This window comes from Apodemus sylvaticus, chromosome 16 (genome assembly GCF_947179515.1).
Source record: "Apodemus sylvaticus chromosome 16, mApoSyl1.1, whole genome shotgun sequence".
Classification (NCBI taxonomy): Eukaryota; Metazoa; Chordata; class Mammalia; order Rodentia; family Muridae; genus Apodemus; species Apodemus sylvaticus.
In genome coordinates this window covers 36,829,034-36,848,843 of record NC_067487.1, presented here as the reverse complement: position 1 = coordinate 36,848,843, position 19,810 = coordinate 36,829,034, and the positions used below count along the sequence as shown (strand labels likewise).

Below are 19,810 nucleotides of genomic sequence, written 5' to 3'. Positions count from 1 at the left end.
GGTTGTATTTCATTTCTGATACTTGAGGAAGCCACACTGCCCATTGACAGTCAGAGAGGAGTGAGCAGATTAAGTCAGAAAGAATCAAATTTGATAGCCAGAGGATCTGTACATTGTCTGGACGCATGTTTTATTGTCACAATGGATGAGACTAGTGACATTTTGTAAGTAGAGCCACTTTCTGCAATATAATAGGAGCCCCCCCCATATCCTTCACAGAATTATCCAGGCCAAAATGACAGTGTCGGAAAATTGAAACCCTCTTCTAAATCATTTCAAATATCCACACTGTTCATCACATTCCCCAAGCCTCTCAACTAGGCAAGTAGCAGGGATTTTTAGGAGGCCATACTTCATATTTTAGCTGTTTTTTACTTTTCCAAAACAAAAATATCTGCACTGTTCCAGTTTATAAAGGAATACACATCTAGAAAATAAAGGCAGACAAAGGGTGCCCTTCCAGAAAACTAGCCCGGTTTTCTTCCCAAGACGTCATTGCAATGTTATAGCGTTTGGTAGAATTTGATACTGAATGTCTCGGTAAAGACTTGACACCCTGTGTCATGGTGAGAAAAACTTCCCTATGCCTGTGGGAATTAATATCCTAGCAAGTGGTGCACAACTGCTGTCCATTGTAAGACGGAAAAGAATGATACTTATAAGAGACCATACCACTGCAAGTCAGATGTGTCTCCAAATAAAATTATCATCCAAAGCAGTGGCTCTCAACCTTCCTAATGTTGCAACCTTTGAAATCAGTTCCTCATGTGTTGGTGACCTCCCCTTCCCCCCAACCTTAAAACTATTCTCATTGCTACTTCATTAATGTAATTTTACTACTGTTAGGAATGGTAGTATAAATATTTGTGTTTTCTGAAGTTCTTTGGTGATCCCTGCGAAAGGTCAGTTCACAGGTTGAGTCTGTGAATGATGGTACCGGCCTGTGATTCAGGATGTGAGAGGTAGAGGCAGGAGGATCAGAATCTTAAAGTCTTGGGACTGCCTTAGAGAGATTGAAGCCAACCTGGACTACATGAGACTCTACCTTAAAAACACAAACAAACAAACAAAAACTAGTCCAATTTAAGCAGATTTAGGCATAACTGTTGTCTCTGAAAGATCTTCCCACAGGCTCCCTCTGCCTAGTAGAAAGGTAAGCGAGAAAAGAAGGCACAGTCTAGGCAGCACAGGGCATCATGACCCTTAGACTGTGCTACCTGTTCCTGACTGAGGCCAAGGGAAGCCATTCATCTCAACTTCTGTACTAGAAGTTGAGAAAGATCACAGAGCCAAGCTCCCATGGCTTCTTATTCCTAAGACTGGTCTCATCAAGGGCAATTAGTCTACAGAAGGTACTTCTCCTCTTGAGTTACTGAAATACACCCAGTTTGAAGTGTTTCTCCAACTCAGAATGGCAGCTTGCAGGGAAATTCCAGACATCTTCTATGACCACCCAGGTTTTCTGAGTTCACGGCTTTTACTCCAGCACTGACAAATGCCCTTGATAAACATGCCTGACCAGATGGGAAGTTTCACGCAGAAGAGCTTTGAGGTAATAGACTATTGCCTGGTACAACTCAGAGCACTGGCCTTTCACTTGCAGTAAGGTGGGAAAGGAGAGAGATTGTGTGCTTTGGAAACTATTAGGTTTACCAGATGTTTATCAATGATGATTTTTTTTCAATCTTCTTAGATGTAGGGATACTGATTGGAGTCAAATACTTTGCAGTAAAGGTAGAGACTTACTCTAAGCAGAGCATTTTTATTGTTGCTAAAAGTAATTGTGATAGTTATCAAATTAACAAAATTCTATGCCGTTATTCCTTTGCCTTTCAAAACTTTAATACTCTTCCCTCCTTCATGACCCCTTTTCTGTTTTCATATTCAGATAAATATTTATCATGTATAGAGGACTTTTGATATAACATTATACAACCCTACTCTATTCATTCTTTCTAAGCAATGAAATGGAATTCTATCTCAGCACAATTAGGAAATTTGCCAAAGTGTAGCTTAACTAAGCAGGGCCAGGTCTCTGTGATTGCACAGCCTGTGTCCCCATCCCTGTCCTAGCCCCCATGCTGGGCTGCCTGCCTTTCATGAAACATAAGATCCCTTGAAATGACGAAACAAGTGTAAATGGTGCCCAAAGACTCCACGTTCCTGTATCTTCCTCTGTGTTTTGGTTAAAATCTGTCTTTTGAAAAATTGCTGTCAATGCCCCTGTGGGCTCCATGAAGGCGGAGAGCAGTTGGTTTCCCATTCCTCTCTTGTTTGTGAGATAGGAAAAAATAAAGAGGTGAATTTCCTCTAATTCCCTAGGTTTGTCATTCTGCAGAGGCGTGTTAGTAAGAAGTTAGTTGGCCCCAGCATGAAATTGTAACACGACCCCTCCCCCATAGTTTACTAATTACTTTCACAGACTGGATACACATTCAATTAAATGGAGCTTTGACACAAAATCAATTTTTCACAAAGCATCCACTCCGAAAAGATCATCTCCGTGTCTCATCTGGAAACTGTAAACATGAATATATCACATTGCTTTCTGAACGTGGAGCTAACAATATTTTGGGGCTCCCCAAGCCCAAGCTCCCAATGCCACAAAAAACTTAAACTCTTTTTAAAAATTATTTTTGAGACATCAACATGTTCTCTAAACTCACTTTTCTTTTGACCCCATTTGAAGACTTCTTCCCAGGTGTTCTATACTAGTCACCACAACATCTGGGCTCTTGAGCACCCGCCAGACCCAGCTGTAGGTTTTGTGTATAGGAGGTAGTGGAAACCTAGTAGAAAACATTCGATTCAGCCCTCTTTCTTGCCTTGTTCTGTATGTTAGTTAACTAGGGAAATAATCAGTAAGGTACCCTAACAGTAGCAGGAATGAATCCAGGCTCAGCATTCACCAGAGGCTATTAAGGTTGCATGTCCCTACATGTTTGTGCATTTGTCTCTTCAACTAGCACAGGTGACAGAAATCTTGACATTAAGAAGAGTTTGGCAGGGGATGGAGAGAAAGATGGTTCCGGGGTTAAGAATGCTTACTGTTCTTGCAGAGGACCTGGGTTTGGTCCCAACACTCACTTGGCAGTTCACAACCATCTGTCACTCTAAGTCCAGGGATCTGACTCCCTCTTCTGATTTCCATGGGCACCAGACACATGTATGGTACATAGACATATATGCTGACCAAATACTCATACACACAAAATAGAATAAATAAGCCCTTAAGGGGAAACCTTAAAAGAGCTTGGGTTGAGATCGGAACAGAGGTCACCTGGAGAGCTCCTGGCTTGTGATCCTAAGGCAGAAAAGCAAAGGATCTTGGGCTTTGTTAGTAGCAGGTAACCTGTTTCTAGGAGATAGTGAGAACTTTCCCTCACAGATCCCAGAGTTGTCACCGCCTCCTTCGGATCCACCATTGTGTGTTTACATATGCTTTAGTACTATGACTTTCCTCTGGGATTGAGCCCTAGGATAGAAGGGAGAACTATTGATTTTTGAAAAACTGATTTCTCAGGCTCAGGAAGTGTGAGAGAACTGAAGTTAAGACTGGAGTCTAGTCTCAAAGTGCACAGACACCCAGAGAGCAAGAACCTAGCACAATTTGGAGAAGGCCTCACTGTCTCCTCAGGCTGAACCACACAGCTGGGTTTTTATGCACTGAAAAACTGCTCTATCTCAGTGTGTAGCAGTATCTCGAACCCTGTTGCTGTAGGCCATGATAGGAACAGGGACTCAAGGCTCAGGGGCACCATAAAGATTTGAGAGAACAGCAGAATTTCTTCATGGCTGGCAATACCACTGTACACTTGGAATTTAAGAATGCGGTTTATCTAGAGTTGAGCTTAGGATGTCTCACTGGAATATACTGGGACACTGAATCTTCAGGCAAGGCTCTCCAGTGTACAGATGAATCAGAACTAACTCAGCTGTGTGGTTCAGCCTGAGGGGACAGGGAGGTCTTCTCCAAATTGTGCTAGGTTCTTGCTCTCTGGGTGTCTGTGCACTTTGAGACTAGAATCCAGTCTTAACCAGTTCTCTCACATTTCCTGAGCCTGAGAAATCAGTTTTTCCAAAATCTATAGTTCTTCCTTCTATCCCAGGTTGCAACCCCAGAGGAAACTCTTACTGTTAACCAATCGGTAGGCTTACCTGGGTTTAACCCCTTGTGAGGTAACCCAGTCTCAAAAGATCAATCATGGTATGCACTCACTAATAAGTGGATATTAGCCTGGAAAACTGGAATACCCAAAACATAATCCACACATCAAATGAGGTACAAGAAGAATGGAGGAGTGGCCCCTGGTTCTGGAAAGACTCAGTGTAGCAGTATAAGGCAAAATCAGAACAGAGAAGTGGGAAGGGGTGGGTGGGAGAATAGGGGGAGGGAAGGGGACTTATGTGACTTTCGGGGAGTGGGGGGCCAGAAAAGGGGAAATCATTTGAAATGTAAATTTAAAATATATCGAATTAAAAAAAAAAGAAAAAAAGAAAAAAATGCCTCAGAATGGCTCCCTTCAATGCACAAGTTCTTGATCTGATCTGAGCTGCCCTATTCTTGGTCTTTCCTCTCTGAGTTCTAGATATCTCTCTCCCACCCAAGATAACCTTGGTCCTCGGCATAAACAGTTCTCTTGAGTATCACCCCCTTAAACTTTGTAAAAATCCAACCCCTTACCCAGTCTCCATTGTAAATTCCTGCCAGTAAACTTTACTGTGGAAAAGTCATAGGCTCTCCTGAGTTTACTCCTTTGAAAGTTATTTGCTTTCTGTCAGAATTCTTGAAGAAGTCTTTGTTCCAGAAGACACTGCCTGTCCATTATTTGGTCAGCAGCTATGTCCTCAGAGATGCTGCACCTCTGTTGTTCTTGGGCTCATCCCGTCCCTTTCCATCTGACAGACGCATGACATGAGCATGTGGGAGCTCCAGTCCAGGGGGATAAGTCTGACGTCCCCTCTAACTATGACGTCAGATATAAGCTTTAAATTGCTTTAAATGCCCTTTCTTTCCCACAGTGTTTGAAAACAGTGCAGGATTTGGGGGCAGCCCATGCTGGGGACCCATAGTCTGCTGTTCTCTGAACTCCTGTTCAGTGTTTCTTAGCCACTGATCCTTTTTGTGGTATTTGGGGCCTCTCTCTTGAGGATTTCTCTTGACCTCACCCAGGCTGTTCACTAGCCAGGGCTGCCTACTTCTGAAGTAGAATGTCCCAGTGGGAATTCACAGGGTTTTTTTTTTTTTTTTTGGTTTTTTTGTTTGTTTGTTTGTTTGTTTGTTTTACTATAATCGTTGTCTTCCCCTCACAAAATGCTTCTGGGTCTAGAAAACAGGTTAGGGGCTTTGCTCGCCATCTCTGGCATAAGAACTATTTCTCTCCCTTCTCAACAATTTCTTAAAGTTTATGCATGGCGTTACTTTTCCTTCCTCCTAAGGTGGCTAACCAGTTATTTCAGATACCTTTCTTTCTTTGTTTATAATATTTTTATTTGAGAATTAGAGGAGAGCCATCCTGTAGTAATTATACTAGTTACTAGTTACTAGTAACTAGTACTAGCTAAAATGATTTACGCTAGGGCTTGGTGACATCTTCCAAACCAGTCATCTGATCTTCAGAAGTTAAGCAGGAAGAAAGGAAACTAACCAGTTCTTACCTGTTATCATACCCTGCCTACTACGCAGACAGCACTCACAATGCTGACTACTATTCTGCAAATGCCTTGAGAAATGTCCTCATTTTACGAACTGAATACTCTGAGAAAAATTAATACTGTAGTGATTGGCAGAGTGGACAAGAAGGGGGCCGTTTATAGGGAAAGCAGCTATTCCCTGGGCTACTTTGTCATTGGGACACATGGGTTCCCTGTTCCTTGTTTGGTCCTGAGTTTGACCTTCACAATCTTTCCCACTCCCATCTGTTATTCTTCTAACAGGGTCTTAGCTCAAGAATCCACACGTGCCTGTTGATTGACGGAGAAAAGTTTTCTTTCAGTGAGATCCACCCTGTATGATGTGAAAAAGGCTATCACTTTTCTTTTCAGTTTTAAAGAAAGAAAAACAGAAGTTCTTATAAAATTTCATGGCAACAGGCCAGGATTTTTTTTTTCCTTTGTAAAACCTCTTCCCCTGGTCAAAAGGCTGAAACTGGTGTTTTCCTAAACTTTAATGATATGTGGAAATAGTACCAAAAAGTAGTAGGCATTTTATCAACTTTAATCACATTTGTAAAATGTGAAAAATTCTGGCCAGTTATAGCATAAAGGAATGGGGCATGGTGTCTGATGGTTACCCTTCAAGTATGAAATATATTACGTGACAATTCTTAGTCTATTCCAAGTTTGATCAATTTCACATAATCCTGAAAATCTCAAAAGCATTAGAGTGAAATTTCAATGTTTTCATGAAAGTAAGGAAACTTAAAAAGATGTTTAATAATCACATACAAGCTCAACCAGGCATAGGAATAAGTATATATTGAGCTCAGAGGGAGAGGGCTAGGCCAACATAGTGGGGTTCTATGTTTAATCATCAAAGCTGACAAAAAAAAACCCAGTATAAATCTGATAATGAAATACAAAAAAGCTCTTCTCAACTTAGTTTTGATTGCACGTACCCAAGTAAACTAACAAAACTAGCTAGGAAGATCAGACAGATGTGTGTGTTACATAATCCCTGGACAGGAGATGACTTCTATCACACGATCTGCTAAAATAATCTCCAGGCCAAGCCAAACAAATCGTTGAAAGCTAGAATTTGACTCATAGACTCTACACAAATGGCCTTAAAGGCTCCTTTGTCTCTCTGCCTTGATCAAAACTGTGTCAGATGTTGATATGAATTTGTATGCCAAAATCATATCTTTGGGCATATGTTTTTTATTTCAAGAACAAAATAAAGTTGGCTTCTAAACCAGGAAAATTAACTCCAGCTGCTGGAAGAACAAAATCATGCCTTAGGAACCCAGGATTGCAGCTACCTGATTTCTCAAAATTCTTTGGAAATTTTTCTATCCTTTCATAGAAAGCATAACATAATATGTCTCCAAAGCCCAGGAAAACTTCTAGAATGCGAAACTAGATATTTCTCCAATATATGAGAAATAAGGAAGAGAAAAAAGCCCAAAAGTTTGGAGAAATTTAACTGTTAACTTCTAATAAAGAGATAAGAAGGATGTTTCTATTTTGTTTTAATGTCTCCAACAGGAGGCGAAAAGATGAAACTTAATTCTGCCTGACATGTCAAAGGTGGAAAGCCCCATCTAGAGCCCCCAGTAGCAATAGATACTATCAGCAAAATGTAACTGAATAGGCAACATCTGCTTACAGGAAAAAAAGCTGAACCCAAAACCATAGGTTTGTCTTTCCCCCAGAGAAAGGAGCTGCATTGTTGAATCAACTGCTGTGCTGCAGGTAGCAACCAAGTTTCTGAAGCTGTGCTGATCCAGACAACAGTGCCTCAACTCTCCTGGCAACCGTGCATGTGTTTCTCTGTGGGTAGCAGAGAGTGGATGAGACAGACACACGTAGGGCGTGCAGACCACTCTCAACTATTTTTTTTTGAGACAGGGTCTCTCTAGATAGTCCTGGAATTCTTTAAGTAGACCAGGCTGGCCTCAAAGTCAGAGATCCTTCTGCCTCTGCCTACTCAGTGCTAGGATTAAAGGTGAGAACCACCACGCCCAGCCTAACTACTCTCAATCCTTAACCTCTCATTGAATTCTCAGGGGAACAAGCCGGCTCCATTGACTTTCAAAATTAACCTCTGTGGCACCACGGCTAGGATGACCAGGCACAAATAAATTCCTGTTCAAATAAGCTATCAAGGCCACACAGTTACACATTGCACAGCTCAAAGCAGGTCTAGCACCTGCTCACTTTATACCCAATAAATGGTGCTCACTAGACTAGAAAGAGAATCTTAGATTAAGCACCAAGAGGACTCTCTCACTGGCTTATCTAATGATTGTACAGTAACTCCTAGCTCTCTCCCACACTGTCACCTTAAAGAAGGTGAGCTACCGTATGTGACTTCAGTTACTAAGGACCTAGATTGAAGCTTTTCCAGGAATTCTGCTTCTACCTGCTATCTAGATGTTAGCTTCTCCACACACATGTGCACACACACACACACACACACAAACACATATATACAACCACACACATGCCATACCATACACACATGAAGACATACACAGATTTGTATGTCTACATGCATTCATCTCCCCACTATGACTATTAACTATTACCATGATTTATTCCTTGATCATTTCTCTTTCTTTTTTTAATGGTTTTATTTTATTTTATATATGTATGTGCATGAGTTCATGCACAAATGCATGACTCTGTGTGAGTATGTATACCTAGGTATGCACACCCATGTGTGCCTGTGGAGGCCAGAATAGGGCATCAGACCCCTTGGAGCCGAACAACAGGTCTTTGTAGGCTGCCCAACACAGGTGCCAGGATCTAAACTCAGTTATAATGACTGAGTTTCGTGGAGATGCAAAAGGTAAACAGGCTACTGAGTAACTCACTAGGAAAACAGAAAGTTTTGTTAGTAGGATTTGTATATATGAAAAAGCATAGGTATTAGTTTTGTTCCTGTGCTCCTTAAAATCAGAGGAAAAAATATGGGGGACTTCCCAGCACAAACTGGAAGTCTGTAGAATATATACTCCTCTGTGCTGATGAATAAATGAGCAAGAGGCTCAACGGCTCAGCCTCTGTCTCCCACTTTTTCTAATCTGGATAGGCGTGGAAGTGATCTCAGGCAGATTCCTTGGTTTTCACTGAAGCCTAGTTATTGCAAAGCAGTTGCCCTCAGGAAGGATTGTACCAAAGGCTTCAAGAATCAGAGGCATTAAATATATTAATGTAGTTAAGTTCATCTTGTAAGTACACCTATGTGCCTAGAGCCAAAAAAATAATGATTTAATTTATGATCTTATGTTGAGACTAAGTTGACATCTTATTTTACAGTCATTTATAGTGAAACAATGTTCCAGTCAGCTTTAAACGCTATACGGTGCTAATTAGTAAAATATTGAGGGCAATATTTTACTGCTAGCTTGCAAAATTATAAGTGTTTGAAAAATAAAAATACATGAAAATATGAAAAAAAAGAATCGCAGGCATTAATACTGAGCATAGACATGGCACGGGAGTGTGGCTACCTCTGTGCTCTTCAAAGGCAGCTGGGGTCTGAGAACAGAAGCATCTACCTCTTCTCTGCATCTGCTTGACCCACCCTTTTCTTTTCTTCTTTCTTTCTTTCTTTTTTTATTTTTTATTTTTATTTTTTTTTTTATTTTTCAAGACAGGGTTTCTCCGTGTAGCCCTGGCCCCTGGCTGTCCTGGAACTCACTCTGTAGACCAGGCTGGCCTCAAACTCAGAAATCCGCCTGCCTTTGCCTCCCAAGTGCTGGGATTAACGGCGTGCACCACCACCGCCAGGCGACCCATCCATCATTTTCAACAGCAAAGAAAAAGAAAAAAAAAGTTCTTTCCATTTTCTTATTCAGAGCATTCCAACCGCCTATAGCCCAAACCGCTCTACCAGCATGCCGTTTTTTTTTTTTGTTTTGTTTTGTTTTTTTTTTTGTTTTTTTTTTTTTTTACTTAAGCAGGTGTTTCTGGCTTCAAGGTCACTTCCTTCAGAAGGCAAAGATGGGAAAGGGTGGCCAAGGGGAAGTGGTTTTAGTTGGTGTTGTTATCAGTACACCAGATATCTGGTGGACAGAATATCTCTGGGAGAATGTAATTCATCTAAATACAAGGAGGGGCAGAAGCAGTCTGAAGCTCCTATAACAGTTTGCTTTACTCTTTTACCTACTTTTCGTGCTAAGTGCCCAGACAGCCTTAAAAATTAAGAAAGCTAGAGAGCATCCTTTTGCTGACAGACCTGGGGCTGGAAGGCTTTTGAGTTCTTTACTCAGTTAAGCGGGAACAAGGCTGCTCTCGCCAGCAAGGTTGGCGGACTGCCAGCTCACTGTGACCACTAAATGAAAAACAGAAAGCAAAGCTACAAAACCCTGCTGGGAGAAAGGTAACAAAAATGGATTAGGGTTCTAACCAATGGCAACTGTGTCCTCTGTTCAGAAGTCAAAACAAAACATCAAAGCCGGACTTTTCGACTTCCAAGTGCTGACTTCTTCCAAGTGCTGACTTACAGTTGTTCTTAATATCCATGCTTCATGTTCTAGGGATCTAGGGCGGTCACAGGAGTGGGGGGGGGTGTTCTAGAGAGGTCTAAGGAGAACATAGGAGTTGGAAGTCTAGGGTGGACAAAGGTCGGAGTACTTATCAAATATCATGTGACTTTCACGTAGCTGTTCTTGGTCACAGAGGGATGAGAGAAGGGAGGAGCACAGGAAAGGTAGAATTTATAAGCCCTGGGTGTTTTTCTCAGATAAAAAAAAAAAAAAGACAAAACAGTGCGGAAACAGGATACTAGAAGCTGGTGATTATATCAAAACACGCAAATGAGTGTGTGTTCTGTCTGAGCAAACAGGCGCGGCCTTGCACTTGGTCTCAGACATTTGCTTACTTAAGGGAAGGACAAAGACACTATTCAAATATATAGCACCTAGGGTGGTAGAGCTCACTTCGGGTGCAGAACACCAGCATCCCAAAAGGCCTTGGGTATGGCAACATGAATGCTTTAGCTTCCAGACCGCAGAGAGCTCCAGGCATTTCTGAGGGAGTACGGAGCCCTTAGGAAGCGATGGCTCTCACGTAAACAGTGGGTGGTTGAATTGCCCACTCCAACTGCCCATCAGCCTGGAAGAGCCAAGAGCCCTGTCCGTCGCCCGGCACTCTTGGCACGCTCCTGTCGACCTTTTCTCTGTTCTCCCGTCCGCGCATCTTTTTCCTCCTTCTTTCCATACATCGCTCTTGAGGTTTGCCCTGCACAATGATTTTTACAGAGCCAACATGCTTTGCTATTTATCAAACAAACAGAAAAAAAAATATACAAACCCATACTTAATATGATTGGTGGCATTCAAAGCAGCAAAGCATAAATAAATAAATAAATAAATAAATAAATAAATAAATAAATAAATAAATAAATGGAGGTGCTAAGAAAATTGACTTTGAAAATAAGAATAATTATGTATTATGCTAAGAGTAGCCACCATGTTGACAACTGTTCTCAACTAACGCAGGTAGCAAACACACACACCGTTGTTCAGTTGGGAGATCCCCATGTTTAGGGAGAGCTCTTCCTGGCTGGCCAACCACAGAAAAGGCTGTAATGGGGTTAAAACATCAGTGGTGTTATGTCCAGATTCTTACCAGCTCAGTTTTCTGGATATCTCCTCATTTAGCAACAACATTCACCTATCCCACAATAATTTTTCATATGTCCAACACCTAATCTCTCTCTCTCTCTCTTTTTTTTTTTTTTTTTTTTTTGGAGACAGGGTTTCTCTGTGTAGCCCTGGCTGTCCTGGAACTCACTCTGTAGACCAGGCTGGCCTCGAACTCAGAAATCCGCCTGCCTCTGCCTCCCAAGTGCTGGGATTACAGGCGTGCACCACCACCCGGCAACACCTCATCTTTAAAAGAGATTTTGAAAGCGTTCACCTATGTTCATACAGTACTTTTAAAAACATGAGCTGATTAAAAAGCAGTGCCAGGCAGCTGTCCTGCGGTAAAGAGTGACTTTTCTTCTGCGTCGCCTTTTCAGCTGAATCAAAGATATGCCGGTTCGAAGGAGGTGCTCTCGGCTTTGATGATGCAGATAGACACCCATGCTTTTGCGCCTAACGATAAAAGGAGAAGGAGGTGGGGCTATAAAACAGGGTTTTTTCCAAGTTCATTGCTCTATGTTTTTTAAACCAGGAGACTTGTTTGATGCTGTGAAGCTGATAGGGAACATTGTAGACAGTTCTATGAGCATCTACCTATCAAGCTGAAGTTGTATTATAAAGATAGGCTCACAGTTTTATTTTGAAGATGCAGACTTCACAATCATTCTTTCATCTGAGAGACCTGAAGGCATTTTGTTGCTAGAGACACAAGCTCCAGTAAAAGCTGAACCACTTACTGTGGCACTCAGGGAAGGGACTTGGCCTCTGTAAACCTTGTTTCTCATGTTTTTGGAGATAAAATTCCATGTTGTGCAGTTACTTTGATAGTTAAACACTATATAGAAAAAGGACCTCGTGTAGTTTCTGGTACATCATGAAGACTCAAAGCATTGGTAGCAACTTAATTCTCATTCTCTCTCTCTCTCTCTCTCTCTCTCTCTCTCTCTCTCTCTCTCTCTCTCTCTTTCTGTGTGTGTGTGTGTGTGTGTGTGTGTGTGTGTGTTACCTTACCCATCATTTCTAGAGGCTGACAGCAATCAGATTAGGCTGCAGCAATACAACTCAGCCTGCCACTTACACTAACAATTTTTAATCAGATATCTACATTTTAATTGTAAGATATTTAACTTTTGAAAGTGTTAACAACAGAATATTGTTATACGGAAATAACCCTCTCAACATAGGGATACAGCTCAATGAGAAAGCCCTTACTTGCCCATCCTGTGGGAGGCCCTAAGTCTTGCTTTTTCTCCACAGTGGGTAGGAGAAAGACAACACCTAAGCTCTCTGAATGTGGAGAAGCCAGTAGATATTTGAACCCTCATCCTGTTTGGAATAAGTCCATATGTCAATGTAAAGTCTGCACTAAGTAATGGTAAAGCAAGCGTCCTAGGAAACTAATTGCTGATCTGAAGTTTTCACTTGAACTATGTCATAGGACAAACAATATCTTGGCAGAGTAAACAGATTCCCCTTCCACAGCAACTTGCAAAATGTAAAGACTCAGAAAGCTCTGTGTCACTGGCTGTGGAGGTGGTAGTGTATGCCATTAGTTCCTGTGCTTGGGGGACAGAGGCAGGTGGACCTCTGTGAGCTAGAGGTTAGCCCATCTACATAGTGAGTTCCAGGACATCAGGATTATAGAGAGAGACCCTGTCTCAAACAAACAAACAACAAAAAGAACTCAGGCTTCCTGAAAGGGCCTCAAAAGGAATTAGTTGGAATCTCAGCTTCCATATTTTTTTCAAGATGAATTTTGACTGAGATTCCATATTTAAAGTGTAAGTGCAGCCTGGGTGCTAAAGTCAAAGTCAACTAATGTGGAGCACAACTGATCTTACTTCAAGTACTTCACGTTTACAGAGGAAATAAATATGTCAGTACTCAAAGACATTCATGGGACAGAGGCTTATGACTGTTTGATACTAAAGACAATATAATTTTTATATGTTTAATGTTAATTTTTGAGAGGGTATAGCTTGAAAATATATGACAAATTTTCTCTATTATATCACTGAAAGAAATTGGGGGAAAGAATAAATCATCAACAAATACATACATTGCTGAAGAGAAGTTTTATGCCATGCTAGCAAACTGATGTAGCATCTGGTTTTAATGAAGATATTAACAAAAACTTGATTTTTAATATCAGGAACGTATTTAACCTCTCATGGAAAAGTAAAATTAGTCTTTCCCCCAAATAGACTGACATCCAAGGTGAAAATCCTTAGGGAATTTTTCTTAAATAGTCAAGAAAATATGGGTTTCTGTTATCTGTGACTATGGTCTAATAGCCTGTGGTGTTCATGTTGGAATCCCAAAACAAGTTATTTAACTGTGTTTTCAAAAAGTTCACATTGTAACAGTTTTCAGTGATTCAAACAAGCAACATTGCTGGATTTAGTGAAATACACCTTTTTGTAAAGGAAAGCCCGTCAAGCACTGTTTTGATTCATGTAATTGAACTGCTCACTGCATCTGATGGTTGTTCTGTCCCGAGTATAGTGAAGGATGTTCTGGGCTCTGCCACCCACTTGCCTCACTTATAATTCACCTTGAAACCCTGGTAACTCTTAGATAACTTTTGTGGAAAACATGATTATATTTTCTTACACAAAATTTGCCTAGAAAATCTATTTGTAATAGTTTTTCTGTTCTTTCCACAAGCAAAATTTGCCTGGTAAATTCTTAACTAGAATTCAGTGCACCATTAGATAAAGCTAATGGCTCTCACCTCAAAACAGTTTTACAGTGGTAGCCATCATGGATTTTGGTTTGTATCGACTGAACCTCAGGGTAGTGTTTCTCCAGATCCTCAGACCCCCTTCTGTGATCCTCAGACCCCCTTCAATCAGAATGGCTTTGGCATTTTCAGAAACTGAGGCTCCTGTCCTTATTCTAACTCAAGGGAACTGCCCTCAACAGCTCCTTATCTGGAGTCTTAGAATCTCCATTTCTAATCACTCTCTCCTGGGAGATTCTGTGTTGGCATCACTTACATTTTATTGGGTTTGTATATGGGTGTTTAACCTGTGTGTATGTCTGTGTGCCACTTGTGTGCCTAATAGCCACGGAGGCCAGAAGAGGACAGTAGGTCTCCTGGAACTAGAATTCCAGATTGTTGTGAACCACCCTTGGGTGCCGGGAATTGAACCCAAGTCCTCTGGAAGAACACTAACCACTGAGCCATCTCTCCAGCCCCACCAGATTTTTTTTATGCACACTTAACATCTAAACATGTTTGTAAAATTCCAATTAGTTTCTCTTTAAATGACATGATTTTTATATCTTATAAAAATGGCATGTTTGGAGCTATTTTAGAAACATATTTTCCTTTGGAGTACCTTGTGCAGAGTAAGAGTGGGAGTGTAGAGAAAGTAAGGATAAAGCCGGGCCTATACGCTAAAGAAGTGTAAGACTCATTCCAGAACTTCCTGTAGATACAGGCTGACATAGTCCCTGAGGCCTGGCATCCAGCAGTCTACAGCTGCAGAGGCAGAGATGGTGGAGAACAGCATTCATTCTCTCATGTGAAGGCGTCTCCACGCTCCCCGACAGAGACAGATAGCCTTCGGTCCGATGAAGATTCTGCTTGTTTCTACTGTAACAGAAGATGCTGTCTACCCCCACTCCTAGATATGGGTCTGACTAAGCAGAAATGCAACCAGATGCTAAGACCTCTGAAAACACTTTGTCAGCCTAGTAGTATGAATAGATCCAGCTTTCACATAGCTCGTTTCATTTTTCCTAAAAATATAATTCTACCTGGAAAGATGTTTAAATCTGCACTCACCACACTTTAAATAGTTCACATGTAGCTGTAATATAAGGTAACTGAGACACTGGGCCATTTTTTTTTATTTTCAACATCTCAGAACACTATGAAAGAGTGTTCAACTGCCTCTGCTCCTACATTTCGAAAGCTGGCTTGACATCTTCCCCTGTAACAGTCATAGTACATTCTGAACAGTGTTATTTGTATTGACTGCTAAACCGAATCCATTGTGAGCTACAGACGTGCCCTAGTCACCCATGAGTTTTTCCCCGAGGCCTTGCAAGAGACAAGATGAACAAATGAATCTGTGTCACTAAGGAGCCAACACCTCAGCTTCAGTTCCAGGGAGAGTGTCATTTACTTAAGCACTTCAGCTTGTGTTGAAAAAAAAATTAAGTTACAAAAATTAATGAGAATGTGGAGCAGTAGTGCTGCCATGAAACAGTGTTGGTAAAAAAGCTTATTGCAAAAATTATAACAAGAGGAAAAGCAAGAAGGGTAGGAACACAGATGGGTCCCCCTCAGGCTGCCTCCTGCCCCCACTGTGGTCAGTTTGGGCTCGAACAGAATTCTATAGGGCAAGATTTCACCACTCCATAAAGACTGCACAGCAGTCGTGTCAATGACTCTGACATCTCTGCTTCCATTCCCACTACTTTCTGCCTCTTCAAAGTCATGGTAACAGCTGGATAGCTGTGGTGATAGAGAGGGTTCTGTCTACACCATGTTCAGGATCCAGTCATTTTCCCAGTACAGACATGATGCCCCTGAGAATCCACCAACACAATCGTATATGCCCATTATGATGTCATCTTAAGGAAGCTCGGCAAACATAGAAGGGTGGGAGGAAAGGAACAAGAATGAAGTTAGTGAGGCAGATTAGAGTGATGGGGAGAGCATGGAATGGAGCCAGGGAGGCAGTCCTCAAATGGGTACAGCATCCTCACATCTTCCAACAGCATCATGAAGTCTGAGGCATTCACCTATTTATGCGCCAGAAAGAAGGAAACTGTATGTGAGGAGTAATTATTTTGCACGCAACAAGCCTGTGGAAAGACACCACGGGAGATAGCAACAAATATCTATTAAGCTGCAAAACATGCTAGGTACTGTGCTCGACCTTAGAGAGCACCAGAGATCTTTAACCATCATTGTTTACCATCGATAAATGCATATCATCTTGTAGGATACACAGAAAGTTGGCTAGAGTTTTTTAGTCTTCTTGTCCTTGGCTTTATTGGAATTGATTTGTATACAGTATTCTGTACACAGGTACAGTGAAGAGAATATTTTCCCAATAGCTATCAAGAGGCCAGCTCTCAAGGAAGGGTTGGTTGCTACCCACCTGATACATCCTGTCTATTAGGATCCACAGATGAACAGGCATTTCAATTGTCACACAAGGGGACATAAAATAAAACAGTACCGAGTATTGAATGTTTGAAGTCTCCAATAGTCCTAGACAGTGGAGGGAAGCCTTCTTGTTCAAACGGAAGCCTATGTTGAGCTCCAAAACAGTATAGGCACACCAACTAAGAAGAGGAGAGAGGAGAGAGGAAGGAAAGGGGTTGGAAGGAAGACATATACCTACACAAATGTCTGGGGAGAATGGACAGGTTGGAAGTGACCTTCTGTGTACCGTAGAGTCTCCACGGGAAAAGCAGAGAGGTTTCTGGAGCCCTCTGTACTTCCTGCAAATGGAAACGAAGGTCTCTAATCTCACTCCTCCTCCTCCTCCTCCTCCTCCTCCTCCTCCTCCTCCTCCTCCTCCTCCCTCCTTCTCCTCTTCCTCCTCCTCTTCCTCCTCCTCCTCCTCCCCTCAGCATACCCCCTGTTTCTTGAGCCCAAAGTAGAATCCAAACAGAATCTACTATTCAGCTACCTCGTAGGGAGACATACCCAGTGACCAGATCCCAAACTGTCTGGATACGTAGCCCAGCTCTACCTAACTAGCTGTCTGACTTGGAGCAAGTTAATGCATCAACTTCCTCATCTAAAATTAAGCCAATGATGCCATTTACTTCATCAGGTTTTTGGAGAGATTACTTGTCTAAGCTGAATACAACAGTGTCTGTCACACAGAAAACTGCTCGGCAAAAGCTATCTTACGTGATTAACAAAGGCTCTTTCTTGGTAGCCAGTGTGAGAATATTATTCACTGTATGTTTATACAGCACACTATACATACCAGTTCCACTAAAGTCAAGGCTAAGATGACAAAAAAAAAAAAAAAAAAAAAAAAACAAAACAAATAAAACAACAACAACAACAAAACCCCTAGCCGATTTTCTGGGTATTGTACAAGATTTATTTATCAAAATAAAGGCATTCCTAAGACAGTCAGAAAATGTTCAGGTCCCTATCAAAAACTACTACAACAACAACGGTTAAAGAAAAATGCCTCATGAATTTGGGAGGGTACACAGGATGAGTAGGAGGCAGAAAAGAGAGGGGAGAAACCATGTAATTACATTTTAATTGAATCAAAAGAAAGCTTACAGCATTTTTTAAATGTGAGAACAAGCCAGGCACAGTTGGTCATGCCTTTAATCCAGCATTTAGGAGGCAAAGGCAGGTCGATTTCAGTGATCTGGAGGCCATCCTGGTCCCAGAGTGAATTTCTACCCAGCCAGGGCTATCATGTTAGGTCCTGTCTTGAAAACAGAATATAATAAATGAAATAAAAAAAATTAAGGAAAAACTATTTTAATACAGCTAGTGGCATATTTCCAAGATGACTTTTTTTAAGGTTTAAAAGTAAAGTTCTTTACAAGAAATAAAATGGCTGTACTTCCTGCTTATCTTTATGTTAATACAGGTGAAACCATCACTCAGTGCTTTCACTGTATCTGGAGAGTCCACAACCAATCTTTGTCTCCTGTGCCACCCACACTATGCCACAGGCTATTCTGATCCTCTCTGCTTTGCAGGGAAGATACCAAGGCTCAAAGATCATGTGACTTAGATAACAAGATGACTGAGATTAAACCCCAGGTCTTTGGGTGGAGTCTAGGCTTATTTTGTGATACCTGATCCTTTAAAAAACCTCATCCCTATAAGTTATCAAAATACTGTAAGACATATATACTCAAAAATACTACTTCTTATCTCAGAATTAAGAGTTTTGCAGAAAGGAATAGAGAGAGCTCAGCAATTCAGAGTGTGTGCTATTACAGAGAAGCCAGGGTTGATGCTTTCAAACCAATGGTGGTGGCTCCTAACAATCGTAAACTACCATTCCAGAGGATTCTATGTCCTCTCCTGACTTCCACAGGCATCCAACATGCATGCAGTGTGCACATTGTACATGCAGGCAAAACACCCACAAGCAAAAAAAGTAAAACAAATTTTTAAAAGACTTTTCAGATTTTTTGTGCACAAAAAAAAAAATGTTCTATAGGTAAAACACATTTGGAAAAATCTCAGAATACACTGAATTAAGTTTGTTTGTTTTTTTTATTATAAGGACTTTATAATAATCACAACTGAGGGATCCATTGTGATGGGGCAAACCTGTGTGTAGAAGTCTAAAGCCTAAAGGTGTCGTGGAGTCAGTACTAGCCTGGGCTACACAGTAAATCCAGGATACTTAGGGTATAGGAGATCTCATCTCAGAAAACCAAAGCCATGACTGGACTGAGACCTCTAAGTATCAGAGTGAAAGTAGAGTCTGCAGCAATTTCCAAATCACGATTCTTATAGAATGTTTCTATTTCAGTTTAGTTTCTTTGTTTGTTTGCTAGTTTGATTATTTTTGTTTTTGTCTCCCTTTCTAAAAAATATCTCAGTAGGAGCAGCACCCCTCAGAACTAACCCTAGGACTAATAACATATGAGAAAAAGCAAACTGGTGGATAATGGTTACTGTTCAAGTGGGGGGGGGGGGGGACAAATGATTTGCATTTGCTAGGAGAGCCCTCTGACTGACCTGAGTGGGAGCATAAAACGGAACTTGGATTCACTGTTCTTAATCTTAAATTTGCTTGAGATGGGGAAGCTAAGAAGATCTTTTCAGAAATATGTAAAGTAGGAAGTGGCCATTGTTGCAGTCTCTGAGAACCCTGCAGAGCTGTTGTTCACTTGATGTGGTAAAGGGTGTGCACATGCTCTTAAGATCACCAGGCTCACAAGGAAGAACCTTCCAGACTTGAAGTTCGAAATAGAATCTCTCAAATATCACATTTCACATCCAAATCATGAAGCCAAGCGATTGCAAAGTTTGTAACCTTGCTGGGTAGAAAAATTAAACTTGTTTCTTCCTAAAGGATGCCCTAGTTCTATAGCAACTAGCCATATGCATAATGTTACAATCTATAATTGGAAGTAATCAGACAGGATCTAATCAGCCTGCTGCTATCAAACTGAATAATGCAATTAGGTTTAACATCAAGAGAGATTCCATTCTGGACCCAATCATATCAATTTCAGAAGATATTGAACCAAGTAACTCCTTTAATCACCTTCTCAGTTTTAAAAGGAGCAAGTTGAATTAGACCTTCACCAGAAGTCTCTCAGAACTAACGCTCTGTTCTTGAGAAGACGGTAGGCTACAGACTTCTTCCGCTTGTTCCCCTAAGGAAATAGAAGCCTCCCTGGGTAAGCACGAGCACCATAGTAAACATGTAGCAACAAAGTAGCAACAAAGTAGCGAGGTTAGCCACAGCCCACAGAAGACTAGACAGGTGTCTAGCCTCTGCCTGCAGGGCCTGGTGTAATTCAAA

The 19,810-nt window shown here is 41.2% G+C and overlaps 1 protein-coding gene across 3 annotated transcripts in view; it reads left to right on the top strand.

The window, feature by feature from the left end:
* The window catches only part of Fyb1 (FYN binding protein 1), a 147,235-nt gene that overhangs the window by 55,196 nt on the left and 72,229 nt on the right, over positions 1-19,810 (top strand). The window lies entirely within an intron of this gene.